This window comes from Onychomys torridus, chromosome 2, assembly GCF_903995425.1.
Source record: "Onychomys torridus chromosome 2, mOncTor1.1, whole genome shotgun sequence".
Lineage (NCBI taxonomy): Eukaryota > Metazoa > Chordata > Mammalia > Rodentia > Cricetidae > Onychomys > Onychomys torridus.
The window spans coordinates 48,035,349-48,046,399 of NC_050444.1; the positions used below are offsets into that span (position 1 = coordinate 48,035,349).

At 37.9% G+C, this 11,051-nt stretch overlaps 1 protein-coding gene across 3 annotated transcripts in view; it reads right to left on the minus strand.

Moving 5' to 3' along the window:
* Fut9 (fucosyltransferase 9) overlaps positions 1 to 10,620 on the minus strand; it is a 221,891-nt gene extending 211,271 nt beyond the window's left edge. The window contains exon 1 of one of the 3 annotated variants that reach the window (XM_036178959.1): positions 10,333 to 10,620. The gene's annotated coding sequence lies outside the window, so the exon portion shown is untranslated. The other 2 variants (XM_036178957.1, XM_036178958.1) reach the window with 2 other exon arrangements.
* Positions 10,621 to 11,051: the final 431 nt, after the last annotated feature.

Below are 11,051 nucleotides of genomic sequence, written 5' to 3' on the forward strand. Positions count from 1 at the left end.
ACCAAGTGTTCTATATATAGGGAATAAGAGTCATATAGATCCTACAAAATTTGACATTACTCTCTTAACTATTAATTCTATGAGACTTTGAGTCCATTTGTATGCAGTTACAGATTTATATTCCTTTCTCTATGTGTGCTGTCTCTGTGAAGCTGTATATGTTAGACAGATTTTATTTTTGACTTTATCATTCTGTAATTGGTTTTATCATCTCTATTATGTTATCACACTGCAATTTATGTTCACCTGATCATACTTTCACAAGATTTTGACCAAAGTCTCCTGTCAATGAACTTACTGCTTCACCATTCATGGTTCCCATGGAAATATACTAGCCTTCTGATTCACTCTAACCCTTGTATTCTCCTAACTACCATACATTCTACCATGTTTATGTAGCACCCTTATAATCATGTCAGGAAAGGAATGAAACATTGTAGAAGCAAAACAATTATCAAGGGCATATTAATTACGAACATTGTGGGAAAATATATTTTCAATAAAAATGCAAGAACTTGCAATTTTTAACGTTCGATAATAGTGTAGAATAAAAAAAATAAATTAACAGTGAGATTTTAAGTGACTAATTCATCAACCCATAGCAGCCAGCAAAAGAGAATAAGAGCCAGAGACCATCATCACATCAGCACCTCCACTCTCCCTTCATAGAAGAAAATGCTGTGTCCCTTAGAGGTTGGATTTTTTGTTATGATTTTATGGTCTGTAGAGTGTGAATGACCATTTCAAAACAGAATAAATTGGAAGATGGTACATAAGAGGAAGGAAATGGTTTCTGCAGATTATAAAGTTAGTGCCTCAGTGATGGAGATGGAGTAGTGTGAGCAGCAGATGTCTCAGTGTAAGAGCAAAACATTGTGAGAAAGAAATGAAGAAAGACACAAAGGAAAACTGAAAAGCATCCTCATCCTCAGTTTCATCTGAAAAAAAGAGAAGTTTGCAACTATGGAGATTCCAGTTTGGGAATCTGAAAACTGAAGTCAATCTTGGATAACATAAATCCAATTACTCATTACTCATTTGCTTTGTGAGTCTTATCTCAACTTCTAAAAGTATATAAAGTCAAATAAAACTTTAAGACTTAATTATGTGTCACAAACAAAAATAAGCATTTTATATATGTAAATAATTATTACTAAAAAGAAAGGTCATTATGACCCCCAAGGCATTGTTTCAATTATAATATTCTCAAGGGACATAATTTATTTGCTTTGGATTATTTGGAAAATTAGGCAAATTTCTAAGGATAACATATTGAAGAAATTTAAGAACATGAGCACATATGAACATTAAATGTTTTGGTGAGTTTTATTTATAATCTATACAGGTAAAATATATATTTCTTATAGTCTATGGTTGTGCCTCAAATTTGTACTTACTGGCACAGGAATTTTCAATGGTATAATCTCTTTTTAACAATATATGGTTGGGAGGAAATAATCTAAAATCTAAAACTGCAATTTAAATGCAACATACTTGTTCTAAAAGCTCGGTGATTCAGAAATCTCAGGGATCCCATGTGCAAAACATCTTATCATTAGGATTCACATATAGCATGTGGTAGAAAAGGAGCCCGGCTAAAATTAGCATTTCTTGAAGTTCTTTGCTATTACTGAGAGATAATTTCGCATGAGTCTTTCATATTTCTGCACTTCTTATGAATCACTAACTAGCTTACTTTCAACTGTTTTTAGAAGAAGTTTGTAAATCAAGCACTCCAGGAAGTCATAAATAGAATCTCCTTCTGGAACAAAGGGAGGCACATTTAGTATCAATTACAAAAGATTTGCATTTTTAAGTTGCTGTGCCTTTCTTGTAATGTGTAGACATGTGAGGGTATGTTTAGTGAAAACTGAGCTCTGGAAACCAGTACAAAAATGTTGATCCTATTTGCTACTTCTAAGAATTACAAACCTTCCTTTCTCCCTAACCTAGAAATCTAAAATCTTTTGTGAATATCTGTGAAAGTATGAAAGGTTTTTGAGCTAAGGAACAAGAAGAGTTTAAATTTCAGACTTCAAAGATGTTGACAATAATAAATATAAAATGTTGAAGGTGACATCACCTACATTCTTTCTGCATGTGGATGGTTGAGGTCCTTGCTGGTTTTCTCATAGGATTTAAGTGAGTCTATAGGAGTCAATAACAAACACACAGTGAACAATAAATGGTCTTCTATACTATTTTTTGTCTGTACTGATAATAAATCAAGGAAGTTATTTCAGTGTAATGAATAGGAAATAAGTAAAATGCAGATGTCAGAATGTCATCCCAACTGTTTCTAATTCTCCTGTTAACAGAAACATGCCCTCTTCAATAGAAGGAGCAGTCTCACATGTACAGCCCTAATAATATTAGCAGTAAGATTTGTCCTTGATAGGCTTAGAGTTCTGACATTCTGTGACAGTAATAAGAAAAATGAACACATACATTCAGTGGGGAGGGGGACTTTACCATGTCCATTATAAGAACCTTGATTGTTTCCTGTGAGAAAAACCATGAAATATATTACTTTGAAATATATTTGCTAAAATAAAATTGCAAGCAATACATTGTTTTATGGCTAAACCCCACCTAAGGTTATTCTATCTGGCAACCATGGAGTCTTTGATAAGTGACAATCAGGTTCTCAGAAGTTGTTTTGTTTGTTTGATTGATTGTTCTCTCTCTCTCCCTCTCTCTCTCTCTCTCTCTCTCTCTCTCTCTCTTTGTTCAGGGACCTTTTCCAATTCAATGACTTTTGTATTCTCAGGGAGATGGGAGATTTTCCTAAGTAAAAAAAAATACAAAGAAAAAAATCTGTGGAAATCATGGATGTGTGACGACACATGTACACATGTACACGTATGTGGGCTCTTTGTCTCTGTCCACTTGAGTTAGAGTTCAGATGAAAGTGACTCACTGGAAAATCAGAATGATGAAAGAAAGAAATTCTTGGGATCAGTAGCCCTGTGCAGACGTGACCCATCTCTCAGCCCCTGGTATTGGTGAGAACTTAGATAGTATTTCCTAGGAAATACAGGAAAGCCCATAAGATAAAAGTTAAATTCATTTCCTTTTAAGTGAATATGCACATGTGTGAGTATGTTCAGGACACTCAGTGAGGAGAAGGTTTGGGTACATTGGCTACAGATGCTCCGCTCACTTTTACTTGTATCTGTAGAAAATAAAGGATTTGAGATACAGTTCCTGGTTTATATCAGGATCATAGCAGGAAAGGCAAGGAACCAACACCACCTTGTGATGAAGTTTTGTGAATCTGTTTAACAGTGTTGTAAAGTAAAAAGTAACATTTCATGTGCTTATTCTTTATCATCTCTTTGCTGTGGACATCGCTCTGTATAAATAAAATGTTGATTTGGCCAGTAGCCAGGCAGAAAGTATAGGTGGGACAAGGAGAGAAGAGAATTCTGGGAAGTGGAAGGCTGAGGCAGAGAGACACTGCCAGCCACCACCATGACAAGGAAGATATAAGGTACCTGTAAGCCACAAACCATGTGACAAGGTATGGATCAATAGAAGTCGGTTAATTTAAGATAAAAGAAATAGATAGCAAGAAGCCTGCTACAGCCATACAGGTTACAAGTAATATAAGTCTCTCTGTGTTTACTTGGTTGGGTCTGAGCAGCTTCGGGACTGGCGGGTGAAATATTTGTCCTGACCCTGGGCCAGGCAGGACCAGAAAAACTAGCTACATCTCTTAAGTACCAAAAGACGATCAAAACTGGGCAAGCACACATGTCATATATGCTAACAAGACATAAGTAGATTGTGTGATTTCTTTTTTTTTTTTTTTTTTCTTCCCATATGGTCCAATAGAAATTGCTTAAATATTATAGGAGAAGGAAAGACCACAGATGTGATTATAGACTTTAAAGGGCCATTGGCAGCAAGCTAGGCAATATCCTAATGTAGCAGCTTTCCAGAGACAGTGAGAGAGTTAATCAACTTTATTAGCTCAGAGTGGATTATCTCCCACTGAATCCAGCTGTTGGTCCCTTAGTCCCAGCTGTTCATGCAATTGAAAACACTGCACATCTTAAAAGTCTAGAATGGGTCTTGGTCTCTGTCAAGGTCATCTTTTCTCTACTAAAGCCTGCTAAAGGTAAAAGATCAAGTTACATTCATGCAACAAGGTCACCAACATACTTTTACAACATTATTAGAGCTTGCTGTGATGATTTCTTAAATTTGTTACACACACACATACACACACAAACATATGAGTGTATATGTATGTATATGTATAAATGTGTGTATATACATATAGACATATATGATTCATGTAAAAATGAGATTCATTCTAATTCCTCTTGGGAAACCAACAGTGAACATAAAAGAAATAAATTATTCATGTGCATGAAATAGTTTTTTCATGCAAAACTATTCAAGTACCCTAAGATTCTATTACAAACTATTACTTTGCTATAGCTACAATATTATAAAGTTTGATGACTATGAAAAGAATCTTCCAGTCTATGGCCTACATTATAAATCTCTCCAAACTATTTCCCAAAAATACATTTTAACATTCCAACTTTTTTCTAACATTCAGTTGATACCATTTAATAAATGTTCCTTATCAAATAAGACAGGGATTTTAATTACTTAAGTTTAAATATGTTTTATTGAAGTCATTTGTGGAACTGTAAGTAGTGAAGATACAACATAGGAATTATTTATAGCTTCTTGTCATGTATTTGCTTACTTTCTTGTGAATGCTTGCTACAAAGAAAAAGTCAGCAATTCTCATCACAAATGAAAGTATACAAATTAGTTACATTTCCCTTGGAAATTTACCTTGTAACCTAATTACAAAATGTGTTTATTTGTAAGGATTATAAATATGCAGATATATTTGTTTAAAATTACATGATAAATGTCTGTATTGTCAGAACTTTTTTGACATTATATTTAAGTATAGGCAGCAACAAAGTCATGCGCTTTTAATGTATGTATTAAAGAAATTTTAAGGAAATGTATTAATTTCATATTGAACCTTAAGAATGACATATCTTCTCTCTCAATAAATGCAATGAAGACTTGCTCACGTTGTGTTCTTCTTAATTTTTCTTGGATCATCTCTTCCAAGAAGATAAGGCTGCCTTACTTTAGGGCAGCCAGCATTTCATCAATCTTTCTCATTTATAAGCTGCTTCCTGAGCTAAACTGTAATATGTTTGAAGTCAGATCTTACGTCATATTCTTTCATCTGTTTGTATTCATCACATCAGGTCTTACAGTATAGTAAGATCTCAGTTAATGAAGGATGTATTGCACTGCAAAGAAATTAGGTCATGGAAACTGTAGAAATGCAATGCTCCTGTTAGACAAATTTGCCTTCTAAAGGGCTCAAAGACAAGTTCCTTTAACAAGAAACCCTTCAAACCTGGTTCCTCATCTGTTGAGCAAGCCACCAAACAATCCAGCGTGTTGATTCTACTAACCACCTCCACTTCAGCTACATTCAGATATTAGAATATTGTTCCATGTGCTTACTGAGTTATCTACATATTTATTCTTTTTTCCTTGTGAAGATGACAATGATGATCCACCATGTCTGAGAGAGAAGGTATCTGACAATTTATTATTTAGCCAGTAATAAGGATGGCTCCTTACTGACATATTCTTTCACTTTCCTGTTGCTCCCTGTCAATGAAGAGAAATTTACGGAGGCCAGGATTATCAGAACTGGTTTTGAACTTTGTGAAACAGATTTTTCTTCCCTGACTACCCGAGATATTTAGTCTATGGACACAAACATCAAAGTGAAAAATAAGCACATAGATGTGTAAACTTGCTTTGTGGTGAAATAAAAATTAGGTAAACACACAGATGAAACTACAAATTCAATTCTGTTCCTCACTTAAAGAAGCTAGTGTCTGCTTTTGGAACATCTTCCAATCAACTGTTTCTAAGAAGTAAAATGGAACATGCGTATTTAAACTTAAGTAATTAAAATCCCTGTCTTATTTGATAAGGAACATTTATTGAATGGTAACAACTGGATGTTAGAAAAAAAGATAAAACTTTGTTGGAATGTTAAAATGTATTTTTGGGAAATAGTTTGGAGAGATTTATAATGTAGACCACAGACTGTGTGGTATATTATTACTATAAAAGAAACTTACACTGTGTAAGTGCATAATCGATGAGAAAAAATGAAAAATAAAATATGAAATATTTTGGGTAGCCCAGTTACTGTATAATTTTAAAATGTTTACCAAGATGTAACAATAAAGTGACAAAAACATGTCAGGAGGCATGGTTGTCAGCAACTGTGGTGATTAAAGATTAAGCACTGAGGTGTACTCTGATCATTAAAAGTTAAGCACTGAGGTGGACTTTGAAGCAGAAAGGACCTTTCATTATGTTTAGCTTCCAATTTTCTTTAGTGCTGAAACTGAATAACCCTGCCTTACAAATGAGGGGCTTGTTGTAATGCCATCGAAAGAGAGGCACCACATGGAGAGAGGAGACTTGGATTTGAATTCTATTACTTCAGAACCTTAGGTAAATCATAATCAAAACAATGGCAACAGAATTTCCTTCAGATCCTCCAATCAACATCTAAATTCTACCAGTTATTTCATTTGCCATTAAATGAATCAAGTTATATTTCAAGCAGTCTCAAATCACAGCACAAAATTTAAATGTCTTGTTTTGTTGGTGCGTGCCTTTGTTTTGTTTTGTTTTGTTTGAGTGAGCCCAAGTTGACCTTGAACTCATGACCTTCCTGCCTCAGCCTCCCAAATACTGGAATTATTGGCACGTGGCAAGAAATCAAAGAAAATGCTTATTTACATAGGAATCTTAAACACGCATCTTAGAAAACTGAAACTTTGGTGGAATAACTATGCTAGTTTTAAAGTCATCTCTATTTAGTTTCCTGAGAAGTCTTGTTGTTAAATATTACTGTATAGACTAGAAACAAAAACTGTTATGAATGCTTATACAATGATTTACTATTCATGATATTGGTTGTTTTTTGAACTCATAAAATTTGTATGTTATAATATATAGACTACTGTGTATTAAATAAAGTGCAAATATAAATAAAATTGAAAGAGATATCCATCAACATAAATAAGCCAGCACAAGATATTGTAAACTTAGGTATTGGTTTATATATTCATTGACTTAAGTTATGGTTTTACATTTTGTCTAGAATTTAGTTCAATTAGATAGTTTACCTGAATTTTCCTTTGACTCTCAAATTTTAGAGAAAGAAATAAATAACCACTTCATTAAAAAGAAAAGTTTTGCATTTTTATTTCTGAAATTAAGAGGCTTCTAAAAAATCAAGTTGGAAAACTGCTGTTACCTAAAGCACCACCATAATAGGAACTGTATTCAGGTTTCCTCGTTTCAAGTCACTATCCCAGTTTCTTTGTCTTCCCTCCATGCTTCCTTTTCCTCACCCTTTTTCTCTTTTTACCTTGCACTCTCAGTAAAATAATTTACATGGAGCATTCAACTAATGACAACTTGTTGATGAAATGCCTATGTCATTTACACAATTGTTAAAATGTTTTCCCAAGGCAAATATTTACTTTAGACCTGTCCTCTTGATGGTACATAATTAAGAATACACTCAACAATGTACCAGTCCAATATCAGTGCACCTGTGTCTTTACCTGTTCTATTTGATTGTTTTGCATAGTCTTACTAACTATAGGAACTTTAAACCCAGAAGGTTCTTGAGTTCTTTATAAGAATTCTTGAAAAATAAAAATAAGCAAAATAAAAGAATTCTTAAAAATCTTTGCCATACCTTATGACAAATTAGATAATTCTGAGACAATTTTAATATTGTGACAGAAATTTAGAATTATGTTAGAATACATTGATTTGAATTTATGCTTATCACAAGACCAGAGCAGTCAGCGTTACTCCTTCCTTTACTTTGTCCAATTGTGATTTATTTTTTTAGTAAAGACTCATTACTTTTGGATATACTTTAATACAAATTACCCCATTACTACACAAAAGGTAAGTATCTCTGGAGGGAAAATTAAGAGATCCTTTGATTCAGCGTCTAACTCACTTATTGTCCACACAACATATCATACATGAACATCTGCAGCAATTGCAAACTTAAATATTGTTTTGAGTGTTCTTCTTAGTTCCACACTACGTATAATTTAGCAAATTTCCATATTTAGAAAACAAAAAGTAAAGTTAGCATTCATGGCCCCTGGGAGTTTCGACATATCTGCACACATTTACTGACAACCACTGCTGGTCACTGTGCTCCTGCCCAGACTACACAAGACAGGGATCTACAAAGGAAACAAAATGAAGTAAAATGCCTGATAATGCAAAAGGTGGGATTTTGAAGGCAATCCTTGCTAAACAAACTCCTCATACAATTGATTGGCTTTCCCTGCTGTTTTTTGTAAAGCGAGAACTGCCTCTATTAGCTGCAAAGGTGAGGATGGCAATTCAAGTCTTCTTCCCCGAAAACTGCTTCTATAAATATCAAGAAACTTGTATTTACACAGCCCGTGCTTCAATAGGGTACCTTTCAAAGTTTCATACATTTCTTTGTATATTCTTAACTCTATGTTTCAAACATTAACCCTATGTTCAGTTCTGTGCAGTAAAATGCCACCTCAAAATTAATATTTTACAAGTTGTTTAAATATAAATCATAAGTTGTGTGGAGCCTTATTTTAACATAATAAATACACAGAAATCTTGATACAAATTGCAGTGTTTAAATTATCATCCTCCTTCCTTTATCCCCTCTTAGTCAGATTCATTATCTGAACACAATGCCTATTCTCCCTCAAGACAACCACAGACACAAGGAACCTGGTTTCAGCAGGAAAGGCTGCTGCACTCAGGAAGCTCATACAGAAATCCCATAGGATTGGCCAGAGACTACACCACACCTGAAGAGCATGATGTGGAGGTCGTCTGCACAACATTCCCCTCTTAGGCACTAAACGCAAAAAGAAATGGGGCTTTGGCTTATTGAAATTTCAGAAAAAGATTCCAAAGGCTAACTCTGCTGCCACCCTGTCCTCTTTCAAGAAAAATCTGCTTAACCTCAAGAGTTGATGAGCTTTGGGTGGCGTGGCTGAGGGCGAGTCACAACTAGGCTATGTGGATGTTCTGCCCTAGACCTGAAAGGAAGACCGATTCTGGAAAAACAGGTAAAATAAGGTGCCTTTCCTGTACCCAGCTAACAAGCCCGCAGACAAGAGGGAATCTAAACAAGGTAAATAAATAGTTATGCACTTTGAAACAGTGACAAAAGTTTAGTCCCGCAAGGTTTGCGGTTTTGTCCTTCCCTTTTCTTGCTTGATCACCCCTGAACAGTCCAGGTACAGAGACACAAACACACGGAAGGGAGGATCACCCCCTATCAGTGTCAGTCTTGAGGTGAGTGTCAGAAAAGCTGGGAGGCAGCATCATATGGAGAGAATGAGGTCAGAATTCACTAAGACTACTCACTCTGAGAAGGAATGGGACGGCAGGACCAGCAGCTCTGTGGTCAGGCTTTGACGGGAGGCGGGTCAGGGGAGGACTTCATGGAGAAAGCTGGGTCCGCAAGACAGCGCGCGGCAGAAGAGGGAATTCAGAAAGACATAGGGACGAGGAGGGCTGCAACGACCCTGTTTGAAGTGAGGCCAGGCAGGGGCTGTCTGCAGCGTGAGTGAGGGTAGCAGCCAGAGGGCCGAAGGGTGACAAGGGACTTAAATCTACAAGCAGCTATCTCTGGAAGAGAAAGGGTTCAGGTTCCCGGCTGATGGAGTTGAAACCAAATGTCCCCGGAGACCTGCTGGAGACCCTGTGCCAAGAGGACTCCCAGCAGGTGGTTGGGGTGCCTCTCGCCTCTAAAGATGTTCTGTGGGAGCTCAGCCCTGTGCCTGACACCCGGGACTCTCTGGTACTCACCAGTTCCATCCCAACGAGGGAAAGCGCCATCCAGGGCGCTTGAGGGTAGCGCAGCGCCGGCGGGACGAGGGCTTGCGGCGGTGGCGGCGCTGTCCTAGAAGCAGAGCTGGAGTCGGGGGACAGCCAGGCGGCGAGAGCGGCAGCAGGGGCGCAGGGCACCGGGGGCGGGGAGAGCCGCTGCTCCAGAGCTGCAGCGCCCTGCGCGCTCTCTGCCCATCTCCGGGGCTGCTGAGGCTGCTGCTGCCCAGAGCAGCCAGGCGAGGGGGAGGGGAGCAGGCACGCGGCAAGGAGGGAGAGCAAAGAAAGCCAGGAAGGGGGCGGGGGAGGGATGCGCGAGGGGAGATGGAGATGATCACCGAGAGTTGGGAAGAGAAGGGAAGAGCACAGACGCCAAGTACAGGTTCTCACCAGAGGAGCTCCGAGATGAGGCTGTGGGTCTTGCCCCAAACCCTTGGCACGCCATGCTTCCCCCCCTTCGCGCCCTTTCCTTTGGCTCTTCCTCGGGTAGAGGTGGCTGGGAATACCCACGCTCTGCCGCGGCTGCAGTTTCAGCAAGCTGCCGCTTGTGCTGAGCTGGGAGGCTGCAAAGACAGAGCTCTGGGCGTCAGGCCTGTGGCACCTGTGCATGTACACGTAGCCGCTGGTTCCATTGCTGAGGCTCCCAGATGCAGACTCTCAGCCTGTCACCTTCCTCCACTCTCCTTTTCGGTCAAACTGTGATTCTGTACGTGCATCAACCGCATCTATCCAGTTCTCTATTGCTGTTTGTTTCCCTGGGCGCTATTTGGCACCAATTGTCCAGCCAGAAGGCAACAACGGGGAGCTCAGGATGAGCAACCTTCTCCCGTCCCTTGAATCTGCTGCCTGGATTAAAGTATTTGTTCTTCTCTGGGGTTGACCAGCTAAAGAAGGATGAAAACAAACAAACAAACAAACAAAAAAACCCAACAATATTTGTACTAGATTATCTTAGTGATTTGAGAAGGTTGTAAATGTGAAGGGCAGGGCTGCAGTTAGTACAGGTTTTCCTCTTTAGCCAACATTAAAAATTAAATAGGTAGGTAAGTAGGTAGGTAGACAAATAATAGATGGATAGATGATTGATTGATAGATGGATGGATGGATAG